The sequence below is a fragment of the Balaenoptera borealis genome (assembly GCF_965194805.1).
Source record: "Balaenoptera borealis genome assembly, chromosome: 8".
Lineage (NCBI taxonomy): Eukaryota > Metazoa > Chordata > Mammalia > Artiodactyla > Balaenopteridae > Balaenoptera > Balaenoptera borealis.
Window position 1 is genome coordinate 35,977,474 of NC_138865.1, and position 16,861 is coordinate 35,994,334.

Here is a 16,861-nt window from a genome sequence, read left to right on the forward strand (position 1 = left end):
GGATGGAGGCTACCCAGCTGGAGAACCACTGCCTATCTACAGGAGGTACTGCTCTTGAACTACAGGTGATGGTTCCCAGGCAGAAACGCTGGCCCAGGGTGCCCATATTTTCCATTTTTAAAAGAAAAGTGGGATGTAGAGAATTTTTTGTGAGATCCTCTGATTTCTAAATGTTTTCAATCAATTTTTTTCTCAAACGGCCTTCAAGGTAAACAAAACAAGTCTGTTAGCAAGATGCAAACTTCAGGGTGCTTGCTTATTCTTTCTGGCCCAATATTTTGTTAGATCCTCAAGAGATACAGAAGAAGAGGACCTGGTTTCAGCTCCTAAGATGACTGTGGCCTTGTTGGGAGCTAAGATATATGCACATGAAGCCAGGGAGCAATGCAAAGACAGGCGTCTGCAAGTGTGAGAAGAAAACAGATCCAAGACATTTAAGGAAGTTGTGAAATCAAGCCCCAGTGAGACTGCAGATGATGCTCTGTCACTTGCAGTCCTGATTTTTTTTACAGTTAAAATGATTTCTCCTGATACATTGTCTCTACTGGCTTACAAGCAAAATGGGAGGGACATTTTTTTTTAATTACACTTAAATGTGATGAGATTATGCCAGAGAAAGTAATCAAATGAGATAATACACGTTACGCGCTTAGCAAAATGCCTGACATAGTAGGTGCTCATTAAATGTTAGTTTCTCCCACTCACCCTTATAGATCTTGGATCTTGAGGAATGAAAGCTATATATATATGTATATATATATATATATATATGTATATATTATACTATATACATGTATACAGTATAATATATACATATATGTATATATTATACTATACTTTATAGTATAATACTATACTTTATATAAACATGTTGGTGTCATGTTTGGGGTTTTTTCCTTTATCATGCAGCAGGTTTTGTTCTAGCTTTATTGAATTATAATTGACATATAACATTGTATAAGTTAAAGCATACAATGTGATGATTTGATACATGTGTATATTGTGAAATGATTACCACAATAGGGTTAGTTAACACCTCCATCACCTCACATAATTACCTTTTTTTTTTTTTTGATGAGAACATTTAAGATTTACTCTCTTAGCAACTTTCAAGTATATAATACGGTATTGTTAACTACAGTCACTACGCTGTACATTAGATCCCCAGAACTCACTCATCTTATAACTGGAAGTTTGTACCATTTGAGCCACGTCTCCACATTTCCGCCACTCACCAGCAGCTGTTTTATTGTATGATTTGAGTGTATTGAAACCTAAATGTAGCACATTAATAAATGCAGTTAACTAGTCTTACTGAGAAATGCTAGGCAATTAAGGGTCAATCTGAAACTGACACAAGAATGGGAAAAAGCTTACTTATTTTTGACTTAATAGTTTCCAGAATTAATCAAATCATAAACGTGCAGAATTTCTTTTCATTTGCTATTTTTAAAGTGCTTATTAGCAGTTCTTTACTATTAATTTCATGCTAAATGAATCATTATGAAATACTTAAGAAGAAAATTATTTTTAAGCCATGTGCTTATTTCAAAATGTAATTTATTATTTTTTGCAGGCAATAAAAATGTGCTATGTTAGTTACAACACACCATGATTAGTGGGAATGCATGCTCTAAATAGGAATGCATTTTTTACTGAACTAAAGAAAATCAGATGAAAACTGCCCTTATATATATATATTTCTTTCTTTTTCTTTTTTTTCCAAACAGGGTATATCATTGATCAATGGAAAAAGAACAAACTTTTGTTTTCTGGGAATTCTGTGTCAGAGATTGCAAAATGATAAAGTTGTTTCTCCATTCTACGACATTTATAGGATTTTAGTAAGTGGATAAGAGTCTCCTGCCTTCCTGTCTCTTGAGGTGGTTTAGGACCCCCCACCCCCTTTTTTGAATGAAACGTGCTAGTGTCTTGAGTTTATCTCATTTTGACGACATCTATGCTACTGGCAGAGAAGATGTTGATTAATTAAAGGACGATCCCCTTCACTAGACTAAGCTTCACAAGGGCAGAGGATATGTATTTTTTCTCTTTCTCTTACTTTTTTCATCACAGTAACCTCAGATCCTACTATAGTGCCTCAGCTGAGTTCAGCTGCTAGCAAGAAAGATCTAAAGTAACAGTAGTGGGATAGGTAGGGTGGGAGGGAGGGAGACGCAAGAGGGAGGAGATATGGGGATATATGTATATGTATAGCTGATTCACTTTGTTATAAAGCAGAAACTAACACACCATTGTAAAGCAATTATACTCCAATAAAGATGTTAAAAAAATAAAATAAAATAACAGTAGTTATTTTAGAAACAAAACAGATTTATTTTTGTTTGTTCTAAAAGAAGTCCAGGACTTCCCTGGTGGCACAGTGGTTAAGAATCCGCCTGCCAATGCAGGGGACACGGGTTCGAGCCCTGGTCAGGGAAGATCCCACATGCCGCAGAGCAGCTAAGCCCATGTGCCACAACTACTGAGCCTGAGCTCTAGAACCCGCGAGCCATAACTACTGAGCCCACATGCCACAACTACTGAAGCCCGCGTGCCTAGAGCCCGTGCTCTGCAACAAGAGGAGCCACTGCAGTGAGAAGCCCGCGCACCTCAAAGAAGAGTAAACCCCGCTCGCCACAACTAGGGACAGCCCGCGTGCAGCAACAAAGACCCAACGCAGCCATAAAGAAATAAGTAAATTTATTAAAAAAATAAAATAAAAGAAGTCCAGAGTTAGGCAAACCAGGTGACTCCTATGATTACTGAGGACCCAGGGTCCTTTTATTTCCTTTGTTCTGCCGTCCGTATTCCATGACCATTGTCCTTGAGGTACTTTATGGTCCAAGGTGACTGGACCTCCAGCAGGAAGCAAGAGAAAGAGAGAAACGGCTAAAAAGCTCCTTCTCTATTGTCTTTCTGCCTTTCAAGAAACCTTTCTGGAAGTCCTACCTGACAGCTTCCAGTTCTCTCTCACTGGCTACAACCTCCTTACGTGGCCACCCCTAATAGGAAGGGAGTCTGGGAAATGTAGTCTTTTTTTATTGGGCACATTGCCATGCTAAGTGAAAGCAGTGTTCTCATACTAACAAGGAAAGAGGAAGTGGTAAAACAAGATTAATAAGGACAATCTAATGAGTTTTTCGTGAAGCAAAATTTATTCATTTTATAAGACTGTTCTTTGAGACTCCTTCCCATCATTTTTGAAAGTCAAAAATGTTACTAAAAAAGTGAAATGATGGTAGATTCCCCCTTGCTCCCCAAAGTCTTTATTTGACCCAATAAACAGTTAACTCTGTTAGTCTTCTAATATTATTGACACTTTACTGGCCCACATACAGGGAACTGCTGGACTATATAGGTGAGCTGTGAGATTTCTCCAAACTTCAATATACTCAGATGGATCTGTGTTTTCAATGCAGCCTATATGCTTCATGCCTTCTGCTTGGGAGGTTCTCATGAGGTATCCATTGATTAATTTATCAAGTAGGTTTTATCCAAAGTGCTAATGCCCAGTAATACAAAGAAGAGCTGCCACCGCCAGGTCCTTAGTCAGGGCTTGCTTTGCAGTAAGGGAGAGAAACTCACTGAAGTCAGAATAAGTGAAGGAGTGATTGTTGCTATGATAGGGAATCTCACCGACAACTAAGAACAGAAAAATAAGCTAGTCAGTTTGCCTTAAAATTGGGCTTAAAAATGGAAAGTTGGGAATGGTAACTACCCTCTATCTCTCATGGAATAACATGGTCTTTCAACATTTTCTGCCAACTAACTTTGTTTGCTACTTATATTTTTTCTTCCCCCAGTGTCTTTGGTTGGCATGGGGTTTGGCTTCTGTGATGTAGGGGTGGTACAGTCAGTCTCAGCGCTGAGATTTCAAATTCCCCAGCAACCGTTTGATTGGCTCAGTGAGGATCAGGTTACTATTTCTGGTTCAAGTAGTTGTGGCAGGGAGCTGGGTGATTAGTACAAATATATTTTCCTAAGGTTCATTCTTTCAGCAGAGCCTAGAGAATGAGCATGTTGGGGGAGGGTGGCAGTACCATGCAACAGTTATAATACATTTCCCTTTTTCTGTTATTTTCCACCTCTGGCAGCCCTGTTTCCTGACCTCAGGTGCTTTTCCGCCATCAGCATGACAGATCAAAGACTTTCACTATTACTTGCACCATTTCTTGATGCATTTCGTGCACAAGCATTATTATTATTGTTTTCAACTGCAATTCAACATTCATTTCCTCAGTCAGAATGTTTTAAGAGGAAAGCAGTGCGGTGATGAACATGCACAGCCTCTGGGGTCACATCGCCCCTCCCCCACTTCTGCCCCACTAAAATCTTGGGAAGTGGTCTGGTACCCAGACTGGGGCAAGAGCAAGAGAATGGCAAGTAATAAGCACCAGAATCAATCTACTTGTATTCGAAGGTATAACACCTATTAGTTGAGATTGCTCTGTGCATCAGATTTCTTTATCTGTGAAACTGGAATACTGTCTGCCATAAAAGATCACTGTGAGAATTAAAGAAAATAATCAGCCTAGTGCCTGGGACTTAATAAACACTTATTAAATATTCACAGTTGAGATACCAGCGGCAAATATTAGAGCCAAGTACAAGATAGTGTTAAGTGTTGGGGCGCCATATGAGAGCCGGAAACCAGGTGGATGTCTGGACTAACTCTGGAAACATGAATCTTACTACAATGGCTAGAATCCGAGACAGTTTATTCTATTTGTTTGTTGAATTTTAAAGGAAGATTTAATGTCAGTAAACTTGCAGCATGCAGCTGTGGTGTTTCCTCTCTCTAGAATGTAAAGATTCTAAAGGATGGATTCCATTAGAATGAATTCTAATTCTAATTGTGTCTAAGGATGAAATAATTTTCACCTACACATGCCATTTTTCATTTTTGCCATATTACTTGTGTGATTTGACTCTGTACTGTAACCAAAATTGTTTCTAGAAGCACACATACTCAATTTTATGAGGCAGTTAAAAATAGGATTCATATCTAAGTATTTTTCTCAAGAAACTTTTCAGGCATTTTATAGTGATCATCTCGGTATTAAAGTATTAGGATAGCTCCATACATATGGATGCCAGATAAAATGAATGTCTATAAATTCCCATAAATTTATATTTGGAAATTTATACTATACACGCTACCCATTTAGGTCTAAATTAAGCTTAAATATGATGTCCTTTCATATACTGTAATGAGCCATGCAACTCTTTATTAACCACTGAATTAAAAAGACATAAAACTACAATATGGCAAGACCTCAATTATTAACACTACAAACACTAGAAATGATTTTTCAGCAAATATTTAAAAGGACCTGAGTAACAAAACAGATATTTTCTCTAAAGAAATACATGGTTTAATTGCTTCCTTTGCTGGTAAACACAAAACTTAAACTTGTCACATTTGTCACCACAAAGGCGACTTTCTTCTTATGGCCAAGGTGTCATGGTAAATATCACTCAAGCATGTGTCTCTCTGCACAAGCCCTGCCTTAGATTTACTCACCTTGAGCTATGCACACATCAAACAAGCACAGACCTCTTTAGCTGGCAGGGAGTATTTTCAAGAATATATTTAACACCTTATTCCTTGATACAGATCCTGCCAATTTTGTCTCAAATTCTAGGTCTGGTTCCTTTTGCATCTCCCTTTAATTACAAAAATTGTTGTTGTTGTTGTCACCATTACCCTACACACTAACTTTGTCACTTACAAGCTGTATAACCTTAATAGATTATCTAATCTCTGAATTCAATTTATTTGGTAAAGTGCATATTTGGTAAAGTGGATATTCCTTTATTATAGAAGGCTGGAGGTGTCTGAATATTTTTATTATGTGTGTACATTGCCTTGTAGTAAATTTTTTGAAAGCACCTGTTAAGTTGTAGTTTTATAATTATTTCATTGATTTAAAAAAAAATAAGGCTTAAGGTTAGGTAGTTTCCTCAAAAAATTTTTTTGCAAAAATTTAAACATCTGTGAAAAACCTTCGTGTATTACTAAGTTCAAGAATTAAAGAAAAAAAAAAAATCCACCAAGACACGTTAATACTAATGACATTAATGGAAGTTTATTAAAAAATGCTGTTTTCCATTTATTTATTTAGAACACTTAGGTTTAAATGCAGCGTAGAACTGATTTGAACCCCAATCAAACAGTGCATAGAAATGATTTTGGTGGTGGTGAGGGGCATCAACCCAAGAAACATTCCTTTTTTGTGTGTGACCACACTTAGAAAATCATATTCTAGGCCTTCTTTCGAGGTTTTACCTTCTTGACAAAGACCCAATTTTTCTTTTAAAAATTCTCTGCATTTTGAACAGAATCTTGAAATAACTGAGCAACAAACGATTAAAAAATCCGCGTTTTTCCCCTCCAGGTACTTCCTGCTGTCTACTTGTGGCCAGCGACACCAACCAGACACCGGTGACATCTAAAGCAGCCTCAGCAGGCCCCCTCGCCAGGGAACCCTCCTCGCCAGACCGACTTCCGGTTGAGCCGGGGCCCCTACCCCGCCCCGCCCCGCCCCACGAGCAAGAGATTCGTCGGAATTTTCCCGCGAGGCCGCGGGGGCGCGGAGCCGCTGGCCAGGCGCCAGAGTGCACTGCTGATACGTGCGCGCGCGGCTCCATTGACGAGCGACCGCGGGAAAGTTCTAAAAAAGTCAAAACAAAACAAAAAACCAGTACGAGGCAAAGTCAAAATTTCAAGCCACAGAACCGGGCGGTGGCAGCCTTTCCGCCACTGCCCAAACTGCTGAAGCAGCTCTGGCGCGGACGAGCTGGTAAGAGAGAGGCCGCAGAACGACAGCGAAGGCAGCTGCCTCCTTCGGGGGTCTGGCCGACACGTCAGCCTGGGGGTGTGGGTTGGGTAGGGGTGGGGGAGACTCGCTAGAACGTTCTCTCCGTTCCCCGCCTCTAGGTGGGTGAGCAGGGCTCTCGCGGTCTGTAGGGACTGAGAAGAGTGAGTAGGGGATGGGATGGCGCCAACCATAGGGGCGGGGCCTCGGGCGAGGGGCGTGGTTAGAGGGCGGAGCAGGCCCAGGGGGTGGAGCCGACAGAGGGGTCGCAAGGAAGGGAGTACCCCAGAGCGGTGGGAGCTCGGGGTTGGCGTTTTGCTTCTTTCTGTTTATTGAGCCTAGGTTAGCTATGTTTTCTTAAAAGGACAGGAGCAAAGGTGAATTTCTTCGCCCTGGATCCGTGGGAGATGTGAAAAGCTCGCCTTTTAAAATTCATCACCCTTTACAGCTGGCCGCATGCTCTCCGCACCGCCCCCCTTCCTCAGGGCGCTGGGAGCGGGAGGCCAATTAGAGGAGCCCGGGGCGGGCTGTTACTCCTCCTACTCTGCGGGCTTTTCCTTCTGTGACGGGAGGAGGGTTCTGGTGGGCGGTCATCTCCCAGTAACTCACTTTTTTTGAATGACAGGCCAAATAGCGTCCAAAGCCTTTAAGAGGTGGTTTTTTTTGGGGGGTGGGGTGGGGTGTGTTTGTTTAGCTTGCTTTTTTCGAATTTTTTTACGTGGGCGCGTTTACAAACATGAGCCCTTTGTGGTCATGTTGTGTGGGCTAGAAAAGTCGGGAGGAGGAAAAAGATTTGGAGTTTTTAAAACATCAGAAATTTGGGACCAGAATGTCAAATAAAGGCCAAGGAATTTTCCAGCAAAGACCTGTATGTGCCTCTGCGTTTGTCCTAATCTGAAACTGTTGGAAGGCTCCCGGGCTCCTGGTTTCATTCTAACCTGTGTCCCATTTAATGCATCTTAACTGAGATGTGACTGAGTTGTTTATCAGATGAGCAGGCACTTTTGGACCACCCAACTTCATTTCTTTCTGGATGTCACTCACCTTTAGTGATGTGCAGCTCAGAACAGTTTTTCATTACTCCCCTCATGAGAGGTGGAAAGGTTGTACATTCTACAAATGATAGAATTCATACTGTGTGTTGGGGTCATTTATACATAAACTTAGATAAAAATATATTCATTGTGACTTTATCCATTAAGCTTAAATCAAATTGATGTTTCAATCTAATGTACTGTGCCAGATTCGCAGGGAAATAAGCCCTCATATACATTACTCATATACGTGTACAAGAAAGACTGCATCAAAAAAGAATTTGCTTTTCCCAGTTATATCAAAGGCCTCTTTCCCCCAGAGTAAAAGTTAGGTCCTGCTTCTTTAGAGTTGAGCTAATTATACCTTGGTATATTATACATTTTAATTCATTCTTTTCATTATTTAGTCATATACCTCTTGATTTCTTGAAAAACGTTTACTAAGGCCCCAGAAAAGAAAGGCAAACTCTGTAGTGGAGTATCTGAATTTTTTGTTCTGTTCTCTAATACGAAACATTAACTTGATTGATTGGCTGGATGTGAAAGATGTGCTGCTGCTTGTATGTGAAACTGTGCATGTACATTTTAAAATAAATGGTACTTCTAACAAGTTCCATATTTCAGCAAGTAGTTCCAGTAACAATTATACAAATTTTGTATTATGAAAACCAGTTACAGGGAGGCTAGCCTAGCCAATAGAAAGTTGGATTGATTATCCAGGCCACAGAGACAGCTGAGGAAATCTCACATCTGTGGCAGTTCCAGGTTGGTAGTGGTGGAGCCTCAAGTCAGGCTGGAAATCAGCACCAAATGGATTATTATTATTTTTTTAATTGAAGTATACTCGATTTACAAAATTGTGTTAGTTTCAGTTGTACAGCATAGTGATACAGTATTTTTTTTTATATTAACATATTTCCATACAAATAACCCAATGAAAGTTTAGTATTAGTTGTTTTGTTTGTTTTTTTATACTGCAGGTTCTTATTAGGCATCAATTTTATACACATCAGTGTATACATGTCAATCCCAATCGCCCAATTCAGCACACCACCATCCCCACCTCACCGCAGTTTTCCCCCCTTGGTGTCCATATGTCCATTCTCTACATCTGTGTCTCAACTTCTGCCCTGCAAACCGGCTCATCTGTACCATTTTTCTAGGTTCCACATACATGCATTAATATACGATATTTGTTTTTCTCTTTCTGACTTACTTCACTCTGTATGACAGTCTCTAGATCCATCCACGTCTCAACAAATGACTCAATTTCGTTCCTTTTTATGGCTGAGTAATATTCCATTGTATATATGTACCACCACTTCTTTATCCATTCATCTGTTGATGGGCATTTAGGTTGCTTCCATGACCTGGCTATTGTAAATAGTGCTGCAATGAACATTCGGGTGCATATGTCTTTTTGAATTACGGTTTTCTCTGGGTATATGCCCAGTAGTGGGATTGCTGGGTCATATGGTAATTCTATTTTTAGTTTTTTAAGGAACCTCCATATTGTTCTCCATAGTGGCTGTATCAATTTACATTCCCACCAACAGTGCAATAGGGTTCCCTTTTCTCCACACCCTCTCCAGCATTTGTTGTTTGTAGATTTTCTGATGATGCCCATTCTAACAGGAGTGAGGTGATACCTCATTATAGTTTTGATTTGCATTTCTCTAATAATTAGTGATGTTGAGCATCTTTTCATGTGCTTCGTGGCCGTCTGTATGTCTTCTCTGGAGAAATGTCTATTTAGGTCTTCTGCCCATTTTTGGATTGGGGTGTTTGTTTCTTTAATATTGAGCTGAATGAGCTGTTTATATATTTTGGAGATTAATCCTTTGTCCGTTGATTCATTTGCAAATATTTTCTCCCATTCTGAGGGTTGTCTTTTCGTCTTGTTTATGGTTTCCTTTGCTGTGCAAAAGCTTTGAAGTTTCATTAGGTCCCACTTGTTTATTTTTGTTTTTATTTCCATTACTCTAGGAGGTGGATCAAAAAAGATCTTGCTGTGATTTATGTCAAAGAGTGTTCTTCCTATGTTTTCCTCTAAGAGTTTTATAGTGTCCAGTCTTATATTTAGGTCTCTAATCCATCTTGACTTTATTTTTGTGTATGGTGTTAGGGAGTATTCTAATTTCATTCTTTTACATGTAGCTGTCCAGTTTTCCCAGCACCACTTATTGAAGAGACTGTCTTTTCTCCATCGTATATCTTTGCCTCCTTTGTCATAGATTAGTTGACCATAGGTGCGTGGGTTAATCTCTGGGCTTTCTATCTTGTTCCATTGATCTATGTTTCTGTTTTTGTGCCAGTACCATATTGTCTTGATTACTGTAGCTTTGTAGTATAGTCTGAAGTCAGGGAGTCTGATTCCTCCAGCTCCATTTTTTTCCCTCAAGACTGCTTTGGCTATTCGGGGTCTTTTGTGTCTCCATACAAATTTTAAGATGATTTGTTCTAGCTCTGTAAAAAATGCCATTGGTAATTTGATAGGGATTGCATTGAATCTGTAGATTGCTTTGGGTAGTATACTCATTTTCACAATGTTGATTCTTCCAATCCAAGAACATGGTATATCTCTCCATCTGTTGGTATCTTCTTTAATTTCTTTCATCAGTGTCTTATAGTGTTCTGCCTACAGGTCTTTTGTCTCCCTAGGTAGGTTTATTCCTAGGTATTTTATTCTTTTTGTTGCAATGGTAAATGGGAGTGTTTCCATAATTTCTCTTTCAGATTTTTCATCATTAGTGTATAGGAATGCAAGAGATTTCTGTGCATTAATTTTGTATCCTGCAACTTTACCATATTCATTAATTAGCTCTAGCAGTTTTCTGGTGGCAGTTTTAGGATTCTCTATGTATACTATCATGTCATCCGCAAACAGTGACAGTTTTACGTCTTCTTTTCCAATTTGTATTCCTTTTATTTCTTTTTCTTCTCTGATTGCCGTGGCTAGGACTTCCAGAACTATGTTGAATAATAGTGGTGAGAGTGGACATCCTTGTCTCGTTCCTGATCTTAGAGGAAATGCTTTTAGTTTTTCACCATTGAGAATGATGTTTGCTGTGGGTTTGTCATATATGGCCTTTATTATGTTGAGGTAGGTTCCCTCTATGCCCACTTTCTGGAGAGTTTTTATCAGAAATGGGTGTTGAATTTTGTCAAAATCTTTTTCTGCATCTATTGAGATGATCATATGGTTTTTCTTCTTCAGTTTGTTAATATGGTGTATCACATTGATTGATTTGCGTATATTGAAGAATCCTTGCATCCCTGGGATAAATCCCACTTGATCGTGGTGTATGATCCTTTTAATGTGTTGTTGGATTCTGTTTGCTAGTATTTTGTTGAGGATTTTTGCATCTATATTCATCAGTGATATTGGTCTGTAATTTTCTTTTTTTGTAGTGTCTTTGTCTGGTTTTGGTATCAGGGTGATGGTGGCCTCATAGAATGAGTTTGGGAGTGTTCCTTCCTCTGCAATTTTTTGGAAGAGTTTGAGAAGGATGGGTGTTAGCTCTTCTCTAAATGTTTGATAGAATTCACCTGTGAAGCCATCTGGTCCTGGACTTTTGTTTGTTGGAAGATTTTTCATCACAGTTTCAATTTCATTACTTGTGATTGGTCTGTTCATATTTTCTGTTTCTTCCTGGTTCAGTCTTGGAAGGTTATACCTTTCTAAGAATTTGTCCATTTCTTCCAGGTTGTCCATTTTATTGGCATAAAGTTGCTTGTAGTAGTCTCTTAGGATGCTTTGTATTTCTGCGGTGTCTGTTGTAACTTCTCTTTTTTCATTTCTGATTTTATTGATTTGAGTCCTCTCCCTCTTTTTCTTGATGAGTCTGGCTAATGGCTTATCAATTTTGTTTATCTTCTCAAAGAACCAACTTTTAGTTTTATTGATCTTTGCTATTGTTTTCTTTGTTTCTATTTCATTTATTTCTGCTCTGATCTTTATGATTTCTTTCCTTCTGCTAACTCTGGGTTTTGTTTGTTCTTCTTTCTCTAGTTTCTTTAGGTGTAAGGTTAGATTGTTTACTTGAGATTTTTCTTGTTTCTTCAGGTAGGCTTGTATAGCTATAAACTTCCCTCTTAGAACTGCTTTTGCTGCATCCCATAGGTTTTGGATCGTCGTGTTTTCATTGTCATTTGTCTCTAGGTATTTTTTGATTTCCTCTTTGATTTCTTCAGTGATCTCTTGGTTATTTAGTAACGTATTGTTTAGCCTCCATGTGTTTGTCTTTTTTACGTTTTTTTTCCCTGTAATTCATTTCTAATCTCATAGCGTTGTGGTCAGAAAAGATGCTTGATGTGATTTCAGTTTTCTTAAATTTACTGAGGCTTGATTTGTGACCCAAGATGTGATCTATCCTGGAGAATGTTCCGTGCGCACTTGAGAAGAACGTGTAATCTGCTGTTTTTGGATGGAATGCCCTATATATATCAATTAAATCTATCTGGTCTATTGTGTCATTTAAAGCTTCTGTTTCCTTATTTATTTTCATTTTGGATGATCTGTCCATTGGTGTAAGTGAGGTGTTAAAGTCCCCCACTATTATTGTGTTACTGTCGATTTCCTCTTTTATAGCTGTTAGCAGTTGCCTTATGTATTGAGGTGCTCCTATGTTGGGTGCATATATATTTACAATTGTTATATCTTCTTCTTGGATTGATCCCTGGATCATTATGTAGTGTCCTTCCTTGTCTCTTGTAACATTCTTTATTTTAAAGTCTATTTTATCTGATATGAGTATAGCTACTCCAGCTTTCTTTTGATTTCCATTTGCATGGAATATCTTTTTCCATCCCCTCACTTTCAGTCTGTATGTGTCCCTAGGCCTAAAGTGGGTCTCTTGTAGACAGCATATATATGGGTCTTGTTTTTGTATCCATTCAGCCAGTCTATGTCTTTTGGTCGGGGCATTTAATCCATTCACGTTTAAGGTAATTATCGATATGTATGTTCCTATGACCATTTTCTTAATTGTTTTGGGTTTGTTTTTGTAGGTCCTTTTCTTCTCTTGTGATTCCCACTTAGAGAAGTTCCTTTAGCATTTGTTGTAGAGCTGGTTTGGTGGTGCTGAATTCTCTTAGCTTTTGCTTGTCTGTAAAGCTTTTGATTTCTCCATCAAATCTAAATGAGATCCTTGCCGGGTAGAGTAATCTTGGTTGTAGGTTCTTCCCTTTCACCACTTTAAGTATATCATGCCACTCCCTTCTGGCTTGTAGAGTTTCTGCTGAGAAATCAGCTGTTAACCTTATGGGAGTTCCCTTGTATGTTATTTGTCGTTTTTCCCTTGCTGCTTTCAATAATTTTTCTTTGTCTTTAATTTTTGCCATTTTGATTACTATGTGTCTCGGCGTGTTTCTCCTTGGGTTTATTCTGTATGGGACTCTGCGCTTCCTGGACTTGGGTGGCTATTTCCTTTCCCATGTTAGGGAAGTTTTCCACTATAATCTCTTCAAATATTTTCTCTGGTCCTTTCTCTCTCTCTTCTCCTTCTGGGACCCCTATAATGCGATTGTTGTTGCGTTTAATGTTGTCCCAGAGGTCTCTTAGTCTGTCTTCATTTCTTTTCATTCTTTTTTCTTTAGTCTGTTCCGCAGCAGTGAATTCCACCATTGTGTCTTCCAGGTCACTTATCCCTTCTTCTGCCTCAGTTATTCTGCTATTGATTCCTTCTAGTGTAGTTTTCATTTCAGTTATTGTATTGGTCATCTCTGTTTGTTTGTTCTTTAATTCTTCTAGGTCTTTGTTAATCATTTCTTGAATCTTCTCAATCTTTGCCTCCATTCTTATTCCGAGGTCCTGGATCATCTTCACTATCATTATTCTGAATTCTTTTTCTGCAAGGTTGCCTATCTCCACTTCATTTAGTTGTTTTTCTGGGGTTTTTTCTTGTTCCTTCATCTGGTACATAGCCCTCTGCCTTTTCATCTTGTCTATCTTTCTGTAACTGTGGTTTCTGGTCCACAGGCTGCAGGATTGTAGTTTTTCTTGCTTCTGCTGTCTGCCCTCTGGTGGTTGAGGCTATCTAAGAGGCTTGATGGGAGGCTCTCGTGATACAGTATTTTTGCAGATTATACTCCATTATAGGTTATTACAAGATAATGGGTATAATTCCATGTGCTATACAGTGTATCCTTGTTGCTTATCTATATTATATATAGTAGTTTGTATCTGTTAATCCCATACCCCTAGTTGGTCCCTCCCCCCCTTTCCTTTCCCCTTTGGTAACCACAAGTTTGTTTTCTACATCTGAGCATGTTTCTGTTATTGCATACACCTTCATTTGTATTATTTTTTGGATTCCATATACAAGTGATACTATACAGTATTTGTTGGTCTTTCTGTTTCACTTATTTCACTAAGCATAATATTCTCTAAGTCCATCCATGTTGCTGCAAATGACAGTATTTCATTCTTTTTTATGGCTAATATATTGCATATATATACTACACATCTTAATCCAGTCATCTGTTGATGGGCACTTGGGTTGCTTTCATATCTCGGCTATTGTAAATAGTGCTGCTGTGAACATTGGGGTGGATGAATCTTTTCGAATTAGTGTTTTCATTTTTTCCAGAGACCGTACACAGGAGTGGATCATATGGTAGTTCTATTTTTAGTTTCTTAAGGAGCCTCCATACTGTTTTTCATAGTGGTTACACCAATTTACATTCCCACCAACAGTGTAGGAGGATTCCCTTTTCTCTACATCCCTGGCAACATTTGTTATTTGTAGACTTTTTGATGATAGCCATTCTGACAGGTGTGAGGTGATACCTCATTGTGGTTTTGATTTGCATTTTTCTAATAATTAGCAATGTTGAGCATCTTTTCATGTGCCTGTTAGCCATCTGTATGTCTTCTTTAGAAAGATGTCTATTCAGGTCTTCTGCCCATATTTTGATTGGGTTGTTTGGTTGGTTTTTTTTTAAAATTTATTTATTTTATTTATTTACTTTTGGCTGCTTTGGGTCTTTGTTGCTGCGCGCGGGCTTTCTCTAGTTGCCGTGAGCGGGGGCTACCCTTCGTTGCGGTGAGCGGGCTTCTCATTGTGGTGGCTTCTCTTGTTGTGGAGCACGGGCTCTAGGCACGCGGGCTTCAGTGGTTGTGGCTAGTGGGCTCTAGAGCATAGGCTCAGTAGTTGTGGCGCACGGGCTTAGTTGCTCTGTGACATGTGGGATCTTCCTGGACCAGGGCTTGAACTCGTGTCCCCTGCATTGGCAGGCGGATTCTTAACCACTACGCCACCAGGGAAGCCCGGGTTGTTTGGTTTTTTGATGTTGAGTGGTAAGAGCTCTTTGTACATTTTGGATATTAACCCCTTGTCGGTTGCATCATTTACAAGTATTTGCCCATTCTGTAGGTTGTGTTTTTATTTTGTTGATGGTTTCCTTTGCAGTGCAACAGCTTTAAAGTTTAATTAGGCCCCATTTGTTTATTTTTGCTTTTATTTATTTGCCCTAGAAGACTGATCCAAGAAAATATTGTTACAACTTATGTAAAAATGTTCCACCTATGTTCTCTTTTAGGAGTTTTATGGTTTCAGGTCTTATATTTATGTCTTTAAACCATTTTGAGTTTATTTTTGTATATTGTGTGAGGGAATATTCTAATCTCATTGTTTTATGTATGGCTGTCCAGTTTTTCCAGCACTGCTTGTTGAAGACACTTTTTTTTCTCTATTGTATATTCTTGCCTTCTTTGTCATAGAGTAATTGACCATTGGTGCATGGGCTCTGTATTCTGTTCCATTGATCATGTGTCTGTTTTTGTGACAATGCCATGCTGTTTTCATTACTGTAGCTTTGTAGTATAGTCTGAAGTCTGGGAGGGTTAAACCTGTATCTTGTATCCTGCAATCTTTTTTTTTTTTTTTAAAGAAATTCACGTTCTTTTATTTATTTATTTATTTATTTATGACTGTGTTGGGTCTTCATTTCTGTGCGAGGGCTTTCTCTAGCTGCGGCAAGTGGGGACCACTCTTCATCACGGTGCGCGGGCCTCTCACCATCGCGGCCTCTCTTGTTGCGGAGCACAGGCTCCAGACGCGCAGGCTCAGTAATTGTGGCTCACGGGCCCAGTTGCTCCGTGGCATGTGGGATCTTCCCAGACCAGGGCTCGAACCCGTGTCCCCTGCATTGGCAGTCAGATTCTGAACCACTGCGCCACCAGGGAAGCCCTATCCGGCAATCTTGCTGGTTTCATTTATTCTAATAGTTTTAGGTGGAAACTTTAGGGCTCTGTACATAGAGTATCATGTCATCTGCGAATAGAGACAGTTTTACCTCTTCCCTTCCAATTTAGATACCTTTTATTTCTTTTTCTTGTCTTAGTGCTGTGGCTAGGACTTCCAATAGAAGTGATGAGAGTGGGCATCTTTGTCTTGTTCCTGAATTTAGCAGGAAGGGTTTCACCTTTTCACTGTTGAGTATTATGTTGGCTGTGGATTTGTCGTAAATGTCCTTTATTATGTTGAGATATGTTCCCTCCATTCTCACTTTGATGAGGGTTTTTATCATGAATGGATGTTGAATTTTGTCAAATGCTTTTTCAGCATCTATTGAGATGCTCATTTGGTTTTTGTCTTTTCTTTTGTTAATGTGGTGTATCATATTGACTAATTTGTGTATGTTGAGCCATCCTTTTGACCCTGGAATAAATAAAACTTGATTATTTAGGTGTTCCTGTATTGGGTGCATGTGTGTTAACAAGTATAATATCCTCTTCTTGTACTGATCCCTTTATCATTATATAATGCCCCTTTTAAAAAAGTTATTTATTTATTTTATTGTCGTATAGTTGCTTTACAGTGTTGTAAAGCAAAGTGTACAGCAAAGTGAATCAGTTATACATATACATATATCCATTCTTTTTTAGGTTTCCTTCCCATTTAGGTCACCACAGAGCACTGAGTAGAGTTCCCTGTGCTATACAGTAGGTTCTCATTAGTTATCTGTTTTATAAATAGTAGTATGTATATGTCAATCCCATTC

At 39.0% G+C, this 16,861-nt stretch overlaps 1 protein-coding gene across 4 annotated transcripts in view; it reads left to right on the plus strand.

The window, feature by feature from the left end:
- Window positions 1–2,174: 2,174 nt before the first annotated feature.
- FANCC (FA complementation group C) overlaps window positions 2,175–16,861 on the plus strand; it is a 275,430-nt gene continuing 260,743 nt past the window's right edge. For 2 of the 4 annotated variants that reach the window (XM_082401193.1, XM_082401194.1), the window contains exon 1: window positions 2,175–6,806. The gene's annotated coding sequence lies outside the window, so the exon portion shown is untranslated. The remainder of the gene's footprint in view (window positions 6,807–16,861) is intronic. The other 2 variants (XM_082401195.1, XM_082401196.1) reach the window with 2 other exon arrangements.